The sequence below is a fragment of the Somniosus microcephalus genome, unplaced genomic scaffold, assembly GCF_052327205.1.
Source record: "Somniosus microcephalus isolate GS21.2 unplaced genomic scaffold, FLI_Smic_1.0 unresolved_chr1, whole genome shotgun sequence".
Taxonomy (NCBI): Eukaryota; Metazoa; Chordata; class Chondrichthyes; order Squaliformes; family Somniosidae; genus Somniosus; species Somniosus microcephalus.
Window position 1 is genome coordinate 92,297,895 of NW_028225179.1, and position 12,814 is coordinate 92,310,708.

A 12,814-nucleotide genomic window follows, 5' to 3' on the forward strand; every position below is an offset into this window, starting at 1 on the left:
ATTCTGATTCCTTCAGTGTTATGTTGGCCCTTTCCCAAAATCCTGCAGTTAATTCCCGCATCCTCCTCCCATATAACAGTGCTGTCTCTGGCTTGCACCAGTTCTGCAGCCCCACTTCAGTCAGATTCATCACCGGCACCACCTCGTGATGCGCATCCAAGTTGGGAGTACCACTAACCCATTGGTCGGTCCCGGGGTGTGTTTAGAGAGGAGGTCAGAGTCATAGAGTCATAGAGTTAATCAGCACAGAAAGAGGACCTTTGGCCCATTATGTTCGCGCCAGCCATCAAACCCTGTCTATTCAAACCCCATTTCCCAGTGCTTGGTCCACAGTCTTGTAAGCTATGACGTTTGAAGTGCTCATCTAAATGCTTCTTGAATGTTGTGAGGGTTCCTGCCTCTACCACCCTTTCATGCAGTGAGTTCCAGATTCCAACCACCCTCTGGGTGAAAAAGTTTTCTCTCAAATCCCCTCTAAACCACCTCACCTTAACTTGAAACTCTGCCCATTGGTTATTGAACCCTCTACTAAGGGGAAACGTTCATTTATATCTACCATATCTATACCCCTCATAATTTTGTACAACTCAATCAGCCCCCCACCCCCCCTCAGCCATCTCTGCTCTAAGGAAAACAAACCCAGCCTGTCCAACCTCTCGTGATAGCTGAAGCGCTACAGCCGTATGGTCCGTAAGGTTGATGCCGAGCCTCCGGTCGCCTGTCATTTTAATTCACTGCCCCATTCCCACACGGACCTCACCGTCTTCGGCATTTTGCATTGTTCCATGGAAGCTCACCATAAACTCGAGGAACAGCACCTCATCTTCCAATTAGGCACTTTACAGCCTTTCAGACTCAATATCGAGTTCAACAATTTCAGATCATAACCTCGGCCCCTATTACATTTTTACTTATATTTTTTAACCACACCTTTGTTTTGGCTTCCCCCCCCTTTCCTTTGTTTTTCTCTCTCCCACATGGCCAGCTGTCTCCCATTCTGCTAGCGCATTTCACACCTAATCTAGAGCCGTCTTTTGTCTCCACCAGTCCTATCACCATCTCGTCTCGTTTTGAACACCCCTCAATGCCTCTTCTTCTCTTTTGTTCTCTCACAGCCTGGCCACTTAATCCATTTCATTTCCTGTGCTTCTTTAGTCTTCACAAAGGGGTTTCCACCCGAAATGTTGACTCTATTTTCTCTCCATGGATGTTGCCTGGCCTGCTGAGTTTTTCCAGCATTTTCTGTTGTTATTAGCCCAGGTAACATCCTGGTGAATCTCCTCTGCACCCTCTCAAATGCATTCACATCCCTCCTATAGGGTGGCGACCAGAACTGCACACAGTATTCCAGCTGTGGCCTAATTACCATTTTGTACAGCTCCAACATAACCTCCCTGCTCTTATATTCTATGCATCGGCCTTTTTAACCAAGTTATCTACCTGTCCTGCTGCCTTCAGGAATCTATTTACATGCACACCAAGTTCCCTCTGATCCTCTGTCCTTCCTAGGGTTCTAACAAACATTGTGTATTCCCTTGCCTTGTTAGTCCTCCCAAAATGCATCACCTCACACTTTTCAGGGTTAGATTCCATTTGCCACTGTTCTGACCATCTAACCAATCCGTCTATATCGTCCTGTAGCCTGAGGCTTCCCTCCTAAGTATTTACCACTCCACCAAATTTCGTGTCATCTGCGAACTTAATGATCATACCTCCTACATTCATATCTAAATCTTTAATGTAAACCACAAACAGCAAGGGACCCAGCACTGATCCCTGCGGTACACCACTGGACACAGTCTTCCATTCACAGAAACAACATTCGACCATCACCCTCTGCCTCCTGCCACTAAGGCAATTTTGGATTCAATGTGTCAAATTGCCCAGGATCCCATGGGCACTTAACTTCTTGACCAGTCTCCCATGTGGGACATTGTCAAAAGCCTTACTGAAGTCCATGTAGACTACAACAACTGCACTACATTCATCCACACACCTAGTCATCCTCTCGAAAAATTCAATCAAATTGGCCAGACATGATCTCCCCCTCACAAAGTCATGATGACTATCCCTGATCAATCCCTCCCTCTACAAGTGGAGACTACTTCTGTCCCTCAGAATTTTTCCCAATAATTTCCCTGCCACTGAAGTTAGGCTCACTGGCCTGCAATTCCCTGGTTTATCCCTACTACCCTTCTTAAATAATGACCCTGCGTTAGCTTTTCTCCAGTTCTCTTCCACCTCCCCTGCGGCCAGAGAGGTTCTGAAAATTTGTGTCAGAGCCTCTGCAATCTCCTCCCTTGCCTCACCTAGCAGCCTGGAATACATCCCGGCAGGGCCTGGGGATTTATCTACTTTTAAGCCCGCTAAAACCGCTAGTGCCTCCTCCCTCTCAATATTAATTTGTTCAAGTATATAACAATCCCCCTGCCTGATTTCTACGACTACATCGTCCTTCTCCAAAGTGAACACAGATGCAAAATATTCATTTAAAACCTCACCTACATCTTCTCGCTCTACACATGGAATGCCACGTTGGTTCCTAATGGGCCCTACTCTTTCCCTGGTTATCCTCTTGCCCTTAATATACTTATAAAACACCTTGGGATTTTCCTTTATTTTGCCTGCCAGTGTTTTTCATGCCCTCTAATCGCTCTCCTAATTTCTTTTTTAAGTAACCCCCTGCACTTTCTATAGTCCTCTAGGGCTTCCACTGTTTTAGTCCTGTGTATCTACCAAAGGCCTCCCTTTTTTTTCCTAATCAATTCTTGTATATGCCTTGACATCCAGGGTTTCCTGGGTTTGTTGGTCCCACCCTTGACCTTTGTGGGAATATATTGGCATTGTACTCTCTCTATTTCCTTTCTGAAGGACTCCCACTGCTCTGATGTGGATTTTCATATAAGTAGCTGATCTCAGTCCACTTTGGCCAGATCCTGCCTTATCATATTAAAATCAGCCTTCCCCAATTTAGAACTTGTATTGCCGGTTCGTCTTTCTCCTTTTGCATGACTACCGTAAATCTCACCGAATTTTGGTCACTGTCAACAAAATGCTCTCCTACTGACACTTCTGACACTTGCCCGGCTATATTCCCAAGAATTAGGTCCAGTACCACCCCTCTCTTGTAGGAATTTCTACATGCTGGCTCAAAAAGCTATCCTAGATGCACTTTAAGAATTCTGCATCCTCTAAGCCTTTCACACTCTGACTATCCCAGTTAATATTAGGGAAGTTGAAATCCCCTATTATTATTACTCTAATATTTCTACACTGTTCTGAGATTTGCCTACATATCTGTTCCTCTATCTCCCCCTGACAGTTTTGGGCCCTATAGTACACTCCCAGCAAATTGCTTGCCACATTTTTGTTTTTATGTTCTACCCATATGCCCTCATTAGAGGAACCTGCTAAGATATCATCCCTCCTTACAGCAGTAATTGACTCCTTGATTAATATTGCGCCACCCCCTCCTGTTTTACACCCCCCTCTGTCTGGCCTGAAGATTCTATACCCCGAAATATTGAGCTGCGAGTCCTGCCCCACCCTCAACCATGTCTCTGTGATAGCAACAATATCATACTCCCATGTGTTCATCAAAATCGTCAAGTCATCTGCCTTACTCGGAAGATTCCTTGCCTTAAAATAAATGCCATCGAGCCTTGCCATGATCCCTTGTACCGTTATATATTTGCTTTGCCTTCCAGGCTGACTTGCTAGTTCCTCTATATTTGGCTGTGCATCACCCCCTACTATAGATCCACTCCTTATCCCATCCCCCTGCCAAGTTAGCATAACCCCCCGCTCCCACCCGAACAGTAAAAGCAAACGTCCCCACAAGAATGTTGGTCCCATTCCGGTTCAGATGCATCCCGCCCGATTTGTACAGCTCCCACATTCTCCAGAAGCAGAACCAGTGATCCAGGAAATTAAAGCCCTCCCTCCTGCACCAAACTTTTAGCCATGCATTCATCTGCCCTATCCTCCTATTCATATACTCACTTGCACGTTATACTGTGAGTAATCCAGATACTTCAACCTTTGAGGTCCTGCTTTTTTATCTGCTCCCAAGCTCCCTAAATTCTAGTTGCAGGACCTCATCCCTCTTTCTACCCATGTCGTTGTTACCAATGTGAACCACGACCTCTGACTGTTCGCCCTCCCCCTTCAGAGTGCCCTGCAGCCATTCAGTGACATCCTTGACCCTGGCACCAGGGAGGCAAAATACCATCCTGGAGTCACGTCTGCGGCCACAGAAACGATTATCTGTTCCCCTTACGATAGAATCCCCTATCACTATTGCTCTCCCACTCTTTTTCCTCCCCTCCTGTGCAACTGAGCCACTCATAGTACGAGGGACTTGTCTTTGCTGCATTCCCCTGAGAAACCATCTCCCCCATCAGAATCCAAAACGGAAAATCTGTTGGAGAGGGAGATGGCCCCAGTGGTCTGCTGCACTACCTTCCTAATTCTTTTACTCTGTCTGGCGGTCACCCATTTCCTGTCTGCCTTTGCACTCTTTACCTGCGGTTCACCACTAGCCCATTGGTCGGTCCTGGGGTCTGTTTGGAGTAAGTGACCTCGGTTGTGTTTTGACCTTCCCGTAATTGTGTTTCATTATTAAGGAGGGGAGATTTGGGTTGAACTTTTAAATCTACTGCATGTATAACTGCACTTTCATTACCACTTCCGCTTATATCATACGTGCAACAAACATTTGGGTTTATACACCTATCAGCCTGCGTTTGCAGCGTGTCCCATTGAAGTCATCATCTCAGCCCTCTGCCGCAGAACTAATGTGTGACTTCGCCCTCCAGTGAGATGGTGCCTGTACTATTCTTTCACCCCAACCAGAGTTCCACGCACTTGTGTCCGGTATCTCACCATGGGCAGAACACTCCTCTATCCCAGCCGCTAAAATATGTGCAGAGCCAATATCTGAGCTGCTGGCTGTGACTGTATGATGGATTGACGGTTTTTGTTCATCGTCACTTTTTTCTTCCTCATCCTCCACTGACTGGGCAGATTCCAGTTCTTGGGTATATTAAATGAAAACGGGATAAGGGTTGAGTTGTTTTAATGAGAGAGGAGAAAATAACAATTGCATTATTACACCCTCTGCAGCTTCTCAGTAGAAAAGATTTTGGAATGAGTGAGATGCAGGATGAGAGAAGGGGGATTAGCTATGCTGATACCCTCAACATCAAATGCTTCAGGTTCGCCAGTGGCCACGGGTTCAGCATCACCCCTTCCCATGATGGCCAGCACTATTTCCTCCATGGGGGTTAAAACATGCAGGCACTTGTCCTCCTCCAGCTCTTTACTTCTGCAGGCGGTTATGCACCACCTTCTCATGTACGAAAGGGGGAAGTATGTCAATAAGCATCGTGCAATATGTTTGGTTGAGGTGGTTGTCATAGTTGAATAGCTGACATTGTGTGCGAGCTGTGAGTAGTGGGTGCGAGGCTTGCAACAGTGTTAAGGGTGAGGTAAAGCATATGAATTGAAGAGTTGAGTACTTATTGATCGAGATTGACGTTAGGTGTGTGATGGGATTTAGTGAATTAAGAAGAAGATGAAGCTAGATTTGCAGTTCATAGGATGTGCCATTCGAAAAAGGACTCACTGACCTTGAAAACTCGTATGAAACCATTAAACTGCTACCTGCAATGCAGCCATGTTCTTTGTGCAAGTCTCCTGGCATTGGCCTCTGCCGCTACTTCTTCCCACTGCCTCCTGAGCATCTGTCTGGAGAACCTCCTGCCCCCCTGCACATACAGGATATCACTCCTTATTTCCACCTGTTTCACCAAGACCAGTGCAGTGTCTGAAAACCTTGGTGCACGCTCATTAGCATGCTCAGCTAATGCTCAACCTATCAACAAATTAACAGTTTTCAAATGAATCCCACCACTTTCTGCTGCCACAATGCATCTTCTACTTAAAAGGTGCAGGCTGCCTTTATGTATCGCTTACCAATGGCGACAATGCACCCCCCCCACTCATGCGTGAATCCAATGAACAGCATGGTGCACTGGCTGCACGATGAACTTATTTAAAGCAGTAGGCAGCATGAATTTGCCATGCTGCCTGCAAGGCAATGAAAGGCTGCATGTTAATGTTCTGCCACGATTCCCATGCCTATTTTTGGGTGTTAAGACATTTTGCTCCCCCAGCAGGTGTTTGAGGTGAAATAGGTTCAGAGCTGACATGCATTTTGCAACCTCCGGTAATGCCATAACTGTGCTTATGTTTAGCCTGGGTTCAATGCACGGGGTCTGATGCAACGATGGTATTGTTCATCTATTGGGTGTGACATTGGACGTAGGTGTGTAGATAAAACAGGTGGAATATCATTTGTGGAGCATTGTACGACATGCCTGATATTCAGATCTATTAAAGACAATGGAACTGAATATCAGACAGTGCATATAACAGTCGACCGATGCAATAACCTTGGTCTTGCTTCTCCGCCTTTGTCCATTTGCACAGTTCTAAAGATCTCAGCATGTCGTTCAGCCCAGGTAATTCAAATTATTCCCGCGTTGTGGTGACAAGTGTAATGAAGGGCAACATTACAGTTAAATTTTCAACTTGCATTTGCCAGGCAAAATATATTTTATGGATTGACGGACCATTGTGGCAACACCCAAATTTATTTCCAATTAAATCAATGGTGATGAAAATCAAACGGTTTCTACAATGCAGGTATTACCTGCAACTCCAGCTTCATGGCGTTATTTGAAAATCGAACACAATGTGCTGTAACATGAGGCACCAAACTTTCCTATTTGAGTACAGGAGCAAGGATGTTTTACTACAGTTGTACAGGGCCTTTGTGAGAGCACACCTGGAGTACTGTTTGCAGTTTTTGTCTCCTAACCTAAGAAAGGATATACTTGCCATAGAGGGAGTGCAGCAAACATTCACCAGACTGATTCTTGGGAGGCAGGACTGTCGTATGAGGAGAGATTGTGTCGACTAGGCCTGTATTCAGTACAGTTTAGAAGAATGAGAAGGGATCTCATTGAAACGTTAAAATTCTGAGAGGGCTAGACAGACTGGATGCAGGGAGGATGTTTCCCCTTGCTGGGGGGTCTAGAACAAGCGACCATAGTCTCAGGAGATGGGGTAGGACATTATGGACTGAGATGAGGAGAAATCTATTCAATCAGAGGGTGGTGAACCTGTGGAATTCTCTACCACAGAAGGCTGTGCAGACAAGTCACTTAATATATTTAAGAAGGGGATAGATAAATGTCTAGACACAATAGGCATCAAGGGGTATGGGGAGGGAGCGGTAATATGGTATTGCAATGGAGGATCATATTGAATGGCAGTGCAGGCTCGACGGGCCGCATGGCCTAATCCTGCTCCTATTTTTCTTTGGTTCTATTCAATTATTATTGCAACAGTTTATTAAAGGAACGCTTTTAATGCACTAGTAAATGTTTTACTTAAAATGATACCTTATTGAGGAAAAACAGAGATATTTTAGTATACTTTAAAAATATATTGATTCCCTTGCAAAATACGTGATACAAGTGTTTACAATGATGGAAGTTTGGGAAAGGATAGATATAAGCAGCGTGTTTCCAGTAGTTGAGTGACCAAGAATGAGGACTCATCGATACAAGATTAAATGTAAGAGATTTAGAGCAATGTGCAGCAGAAAGGTCTGTACATAATGGGCTGTAAGGCTCTGGAACTCACTTGCAGGGTTAGTGTTTGAGGCATAAAAAATGTCAACATTCAAGTCTAAATTGGACAGGTGGATAATGAAATATCACACAATACTCATATAGTAGTTGTACAGTCTCCGTACAGTAACAGACACGAATTGACGTTTATAGAACATTTGAAGAAGTTTGAAGTTTCCTTGGAAAAGAGCAGACATGGAGTGACCCAATTGGATTGTCCGACACCATGAAGGCGATGAGCAAATTTATTCAACCAAATGATTGTTTGTGGTGAACATTTCAAATTTCATGTTACATGTTGAAAGTTCACAACTTGGGAGCAAAATATCAGGTCAGGCAGGAATTGTCACTGAGAAACACTCGCGGCATAATTTGAAAGACTCGCCAGTTGAAGGGAATAGTTAGCGGTTTCAACAGATAACAATCATTTTTCTGACAGAATGAGGAGGATCAGCGAAATCCTTCAGATATGTCTCTGTAATTGATTTTCCCAATTTCTGGAAATAATGTTGTGTGTTTGATCCAATCCTATAACAGCTGTCTTATACTCCAGGCAGACGTTAATAGTAACCCGGTAGCAAAATACTGCGGATGCTGGAAATCTGAAAAGACAACAGAAAATGTTGGAAACACACAGTAGGTCAGGCAGTATCATGGAGAGAGAAATAGATTTAACGATACAAGTCGATAACCCTTCGTCAGAACTGGAGAAAGACACGGAACTGATTTTATTCTCCCCTCGTCCAGTCTCTTTCCACCTACATTTGCGACTCCTCTGCCACTTTATGATTTTCCAGTTTACTGGCCCCAACCGTCCCTTTCTCACTATGGACGTTCAATCCGTCTACACCTCCATCCCCCGCCAGGATGGCCTGAGGGCGTTCCACTTCTTCATTGAATAGAGGCCAAAATAATCCCCATCCACAGCGCCCTCCTGCACTTGGCTGAAATTGTTCTCACGTTGACAACTTCTCCTTTGACTCCACTCACTTCCTCCAAATTAAAGGTGATGCTATGGGGTTCTGCATGGGCCTATCTATGCCTGCTTCTTTGTGGGTTATGTGGAACATTCTTTGCTGCAGTCCTAATCAGGCCCCTCCCTCACCTCTTTTTCCAGTCATTTCTGGCTCTCGCCCAGAACTAGAACATTTCATACATTTTGCTACCAATTTTCACCCTTTCCTCACCTTCACATAATCCATCTCCGAGTCTTCCCTTCACTACATTGACTTCTCTGTCTCCATTTCTGGGGATAAGCTATCTACAAACATCTAATATAAGCCCACTGACTCCCACAGCTACCTGGACTACACTTCCTTCGACACTGCTCCCTGGAAGGACTCTATTCCGTTCTCTCAGTTTCTCCATCTCCACCGCATCTGTACAGATGATGCCACATTCCACACTAGTGCCACAGGGATGTGCCTTCAATAACCACAAAACTAGAAGTAATAGACCTTAACAAGTTGGCTTTTAATCACTAAGATCAGAGCTAACATCTCAACACACTGACTGGCTCGCAGGAATGAGTCATATAGATCCTGGGATCTTTATGTAAGAGAGGTCAGGGGCGGAGCCAATAACCAAGACCTGGAACATTCCAGGTTAGTCAGGAAAGAGGAAGTGAAACTATACACCGTGTGGGGGAGGGTAATATACATGAGTGCAAAACGAATACAGGCAAGCCAAACACATTTCATTACATTCACCCCTTCTTTAGATTTAGTCCATCGTGGTGATGTTTCTTAAAAGTTGGTATAAGTGAGTCTGTCAGGAGGTTTTGCGGTTCTCAGTGATCAGCGCAAAGCCGGTTGGGGTGCCTCTAGGGGAGTGGATTCTGGTTCCTCTGCTGTCCGGGCCTCCGCAGTGTCTTCCAGGTTATCTGCAGTGTCCTCCAGGTTAAAGTTGAGTATTGATACCTCTGGGCGTCCTGTCTCTTTTTGGTGTAGGTCTTCCTCGCGTAGTCTCTCATCGTTTTCTCCGCTCCCCGAGGGAGCGAGGTCTTTTATGGAAACAGTGTCCTCTCGCCCGTCAGAGTATTCGATATAGGCGTACTGAGGGTTTGCATGGAGGAGCTGTACCTTTTCCACAAGGGGGTCCGTTTTATGGCCTCTCACGTGCTTCCGCAATAGTACTGTCCCCGGAGATGTCAGCCACGCGGGTAGAGATATGCCCGAGGTAGATTTCTGGGGGAAAATGAACATCTTTTTGTGAGGGGTAGCATTAGCGGCTGTACATAACAGAGACTTTATGGAGTGGAGCACGTCTAGGAGGACTTCCTGCCAGCGGGAGGTCGGAAGGACTTTTGACTTTAAGGCTAACGTGACAGCCTTCTTAAGGCGAACGTAACAGCCTTCCAAACAGTAGCATTCTCCCTTTCCACTTGCCCATTACCCCGGGGGTTGTAGCTAGTGGTTCTACTAGTAGCTATCGCCTTTGAGAGCAAGAACTGGCGCAGTTCGTCACTCATAAATGACGTCCCCCTATCGCTGTCTATGTAGTTCAGCATGCCAAACATGCAGAATAGATTACCGAGACACTTGATGACCGTGGCACTGGTCATGTCTGGGCAGGGAATGGCGAAGGGGAAGCGGGCGTATTCATCGATGATATTGAGGAAGTATACGTTACGGTCGGCAGAGGGAAGGGGTCCTTTGAAGTCCAGACTTAGGCGCTCGAATGGCCGTGTGGCTTTGATAAGGTGTGCATGGTCAGGCCTGTAGAAACGAGGCTTACATTCCGCACAGATGCGGCAGGCTCTGGTCATTGCCCTGACCTCCTCGATGGAGTGGGGCAGATGGCGGGACTTTATAAAATGGTATAGTCAGGTGACCCCTGGGTGACAGAGGTCGTTGTGGAGACCCTGTAATTTGTCCATATGAATGCTGGCACACATTCCCCGTGATAGGGCATCTGGGGGGTTCATTAAGGGCTCCCGGCCTGTACATAATATCATAGTCGAACGTGGATAGTTCAATCCTCCACCTGAGTATTTTGTCATTCTTGATTTTCCCCCTTTGTTTGTTATTAAACATGAAAGCCACCGACCGCTGGTCGGTGAGCAGGGTGAAACGTTTGCTGGCTAGGTAGTGTCTCCAGTGCCGCACTGCCTCCACTATAGCCTGTGCCTCCTTCTCGACAGAAGAGTGCCTGATTTCAGGTCCCTGGAGGGTTCGGGAGAAGAAGGCCACAGATCTCCCAGCCTGTTTGAGGGTCGCAGCTAAAGCAAAGTCTGATGCATCGCTTTCGACTTGAAAGGGAATGCTTTCATCCACTACACACCGTGCAGCCCTTTCAATGTCCTGTTTGATACTGGTGAAAGCCTCCCGAGCTTCAGCTGATAGTGGGAAGGACGTCGATTTAATGAGGGGTCGGGCCTTATCAGAGTAATTGGGCACCCATTGGGCATAATACGAAAAAAATCACAAGCACCTTTTTAAAGCTTTGGGATTGTGTGGCAGGGGCAGTTCCTTTAGGGGGCGTAATCGGTCAGGGTCCGGTCCAATTACCCCATGTTCCACCACACAGCCGAGGATACAGAGACGGGTTGTGTTGAAGACACATTTGTCTTCATTGTAGGTTAGGTTCAGCTTTAGGGCAGTTTTTAAAAGTCTCGCAAGATTTAGATCGTGGTCTTGCTGGTTGTGCCCACAGATAGTGACATTGTCCAGATAGGGGTAGGTAGCTTGTAGTTTATTCTTGTCAACCATGCGGTCCATCTCACGTTGGAAGACCGAGACCCCATTTGTTACCCCGAAGGGCACTCTGAGAAAATGGTAGAGGCGTCCGTTCACCTCAAAGGCGGTGTATGGGAGGTCCTCCATTCTAACGGGGAGCTGGTGATCCGCGGATTTGAGGTCGATAGTCGAGAAGACTCGGTATTGCGCGATCTGGTTGACCATTTCTGATATGCGGGGTAAAGGGTAGGCGTCCAGCTGGGTACAAATATTAACAGTCTGGCTGTAGTCAATTACCATCCGTTTCTTTTCGCTATTTTTAACTATGACTACTTGGGCACGCCACGGACTGGTACTGCATTCAATAATGCCTTCCTGCAGGAGTCTGCCCACTTCCGCCTTGATAGAGTGTTTGTCTTCCAGACTGTACCATCTACTTTTGGTCGCTATGGGCCTACAGTTCGGAGCGAGATTAGCGAATAAAGAGGGCGGGCTAATTTTTAAGGTTGATAGGCCACAGACTGTGAGTGGCGGCTGGGACCCGCCATATGCTAGCGTGACACTTTCGTTGTGACACTGGAAGTCCAGGCCCAAGATTACATTAACACAGAGTTCTGGCATCACGAAGAGTTTATAATCCTTGTAGACCGTGCCTTTTACAGTCAGTGTTACCAAACAGTAGCCCAAAATGTCCGAAGTGTGGGGCTTAGCAGCCATAGCAATTCTGCTCCATGTAGGGGTTACTGTTAATGAGTGCTGCCGTACCAGGCTAGGGTGGATAAAACTCTCGGTACTCCCATAGTCAATTAAACATTTCTTTAAATTCCCGTTTACCTGTATGGCCATCATGGATTTTGTCAACGGGTGTGGCCTGGATTGATCCACCATGACCGAAGCCACTGTTGGGCCCTGGGCGGCCACTGAATCGGGAAAAGATGGCGGGTCCCAAGATGGCGGCCCGCACGGCACGCACGAGGTGGTGACGGAGTTGGAAATCGGATTCCCCCTGCAGACTTTGCTAAAATGCCCCTTTTTCTTACATTTGAAGCCTGTAGCGTCCTTCGCTGGGCATCGTTGTCTGGGGTGCTTGTCCTGGCCACAGAAGTAGCATTTCGGGCCTCGAGACATTGCCGCTGTAGTAGGACTCCTGGGTGAACTTCTGTGTGGGGACTCCGGCGGTGTAGAGCTGGTCTGCGACCTGGATGGGGAAGATGGCTGATTCCAAGATGGCGGCCCGCTCGGCGCGCACGAGGTGATGAGGGCCGCATGGCTGGTAGAATAAGAGTCAGAGTTTTTCTGGGCCACGTCCAGCGATCGCGCAGTGGCCACTGCCTTTTTTAAGTCCAAGACCTCCTTCTCCAGCAGTCTCTGCTGGATTTAATTCGATTTGAGGCCCGTGATGAAGGAATCGTGGACCAATTCGTCAGTACATGCGTT